Source organism: Pundamilia nyererei, unplaced genomic scaffold (genome assembly GCF_000239375.1).
Source record: "Pundamilia nyererei isolate P.nyererei 1_Seehausen unplaced genomic scaffold, PunNye1.0 scaffold00068, whole genome shotgun sequence".
Taxonomy (NCBI): domain Eukaryota; kingdom Metazoa; phylum Chordata; class Actinopteri; order Cichliformes; family Cichlidae; genus Pundamilia; species Pundamilia nyererei.
Window position 1 is genome coordinate 1,368,436 of NW_005187469.1, and position 2,711 is coordinate 1,371,146.

The following is a 2,711-nucleotide window of genomic DNA, read 5'->3' on the forward strand; positions in this document are numbered from 1 at the left end:
GGTACCGGTACTAGTTTTATTTTGTTGTATTTATCCGCGACACCTTAAAGGCCGGTCCGTGAAAATATTGTCGGGCATAAACCGGTCCGTGGCGCAAAAAAGGTTGGGGACCGCTGCATTACACTGTAAATGGACTGAATCTGTGAATCGAATTGGATATTTAGATCTGGATTTATTTGTGATGCTGTCTTGAAGTTTTCAAGAAAATATCTCCCAACATTACAAATTCAGTTTCACATGTCTTTGTGAAAGGGGGCAGAATGTCACAGCTGTTAGTGCTGTCACGCTGCAGCAAGATGGTTCTTGCTTTTAGTGATGTGTCGGTCGCGAACGAAATGGCTCTTAGAGCCGGATCTTTGACGTGAACGACGCGAGCTGGCTCCTTATCGCGAGCCGTGGGGTTTTTTTTTTTTCCCAAAAAAAGCAACAAAAAACCTGAAGAGCCAGTTCGGAGCTGAAAAGAGCCGGCTCTTTTTAGTGAGTCGAGCCAAAAGAGCCGGTTCTCTAAAAAGAGCCGGAAATCCCATCACTACTTGTTTTGAACCTCCTGGTCAGATAGATGGAGACTCCAAATACATGTCCAAGGAAGTGTTTCTTAGGTTAGCTACTTTATTCCAAGTTGGCCTTAGGTATGGATGTTAGCAGCTGATGAGCTGCTGAATCTATCCCAAACCCCTAATATTACCATATATCTTGTGAGAAAAAGGATGGATAAGTAATAATAGAACTTGCTCTTATGTAGCGCTGTTCTACCTTACCGGATGTGGGGTATGTTTAACATTTACACTCCAATAAATGACGAGAAACTCAGGGGTCTTGCCCAAGGGTACTTTGGCATGTAGACTCATGGATTAAATCACCAAGATGACCTGCTCTACCTCCTGAATCACAGCCAGGAGGTAGAGCAGGTCAAGGACATCGTTCAGATTCTGGTTGACTTTATCACTTTGAAGTTGGGCAAACCATCAGCTCTGGTAAATTTTCCAAAACTTTGAGTAACCTGCTAACAAACTGAACCAGTCATACAGTCTCCTCAGCAGAAGTAACGACTGTATATTTTCAGTTGTGTTTAAATGTTTTTTTCAAATGTATACCCTAATGTTGGCAGTGAAGCATCAAACTAAAGTTTCTTCTTTTTTTCCTCAGAATTCTCTTTTGGAGAAATGTCCTCAGTCGAAATGTGGAAACAGCCCAGTGGGTCCTCTATCTCCTTTAAGCCACAGCAGGTCTCGCTCCAGTCAACAAGCTGATCCGTAAAGTCAACTTTAGATGCTTTTCAACTTTCTGAGCAAAACAAATCCCATATTTTTGCCCCAAACAGTCACTTGGAGTAGACAGACTTTGAGCACTTCTTGTTGCCGGTTTTCCTTTATTCCAGCAACAAAGAGCCCACAGAAGTGTACGCTCTGTGCCACGAGCACCAAACCTGCTGTGATTGGCAGCTTTGTTGGAGGGTTTTTTTTTGGCTTGCTAAAATCCCTGTGCAATAATCTCACCTCTTAAGTAGTTGTTTGACATTACAGGGAGGAAAGCAATTTCACACCCGGTTGTATCATTACTCAACTGCTCCATAAGCGATGAATACCTGACGGTCTCTGGAATGACTGAAAAACTTTCTGTCATTACCGAGCTGCCAGACCAGAAATAAACAAGTGTTTTCTGTGATGTACACGCACAGCCTGCTGCATCTTTATTTGAAGGGAAATCCACACCCACACCCCAACAGCAGCACAAAAAAATTAAAGCTCCCTGGCTTATTCGTTTCTATAATTGAGCCTTTTGCTCTGCACATGGATTCACAAGCATGTCGAATTACGACTAAATCATATAGCGTGACAATGGGCCCCCTATGCACAGGATCTTGGCAATTAATACTGTTTTTCATCTTTTTATGGGCTGCATCATTTCCCTTGCCGACAAATGAGATCTTGTTATTTCCTGCCTGATTACATAAGTGATTGGATCCTTATTGATATTAAGGTTGTGCGCTGCCCCAGAGATACCAGTGTGCGTTTAATGATACGTTCCAGTGGGAGCGACAGACCGCTAAGTTATTTTCGAAAAGGGACCAAAACCGCCTCTGTGGCGGGAATATGGCCGACTGTTATGCATCTACTCTATTAAGAACTCCATTATTGTGAATATCCCTGTTTGTCACTCTGACAACTGTGTACAACAAATCCCTCCGGCTGAAGTACTCCACTGGCAGAAGCCCGGGGAACTAATGAGCCTAATATGTCCCCAGGAACGTCGCCTCTGCCAAGTGTGCACTCTAAATCCTCCTGTGTAATCAAGGCGGTGCAGGACATGGATATCTGCAGATAGTGGCAGTAGTACTTCCATATCTCACTGTTGTCTCCTGCCCTGATGAGTCTGTCTGACTCAAATTACTAGGTGAAAGCGGGGTTTTTGTGCTGCCGGTAACGTGGAGTAGCTTGGGTAATGACTATGGTCTTCCTGAACACTCTGGTAGACCATGGGAGATAATCTAATGAAGGGGAGAGAGCCATGGTTCATAATTGCCTGAGACAGAAGCTGGAAGAAAGGTACACATGGAGACTCAAACCTGTTTTTCCTGCGCGCTCCAAACTCAGATGCTGCTGCAAAAGCAGGAGAGGAATCAAGAGATGCTGATGATAGTCGTGCATGTTAAGGACACAGAGCATTTAAACAATCAGACCTGTTCAGAGTCGTTCTGCACTGATACTGTT

The 2,711-nt window shown here is 43.9% G+C and overlaps 1 long non-coding RNA gene across 1 annotated transcript in view; it reads left to right on the forward strand.

Moving 5' to 3' along the window:
* Positions 1–1,669, forward strand: part of LOC102199090 (uncharacterized) — a 13,982-nt gene extending 12,313 nt beyond the window's left edge. Inside the window, exon 4 of the long non-coding RNA XR_311820.1 lies at positions 1,147–1,669. This is a non-coding gene — a long non-coding RNA (uncharacterized LOC102199090). The remainder of the gene's footprint in view (positions 1–1,146) is intronic.
* Positions 1,670–2,711: the final 1,042 nt, after the last annotated feature.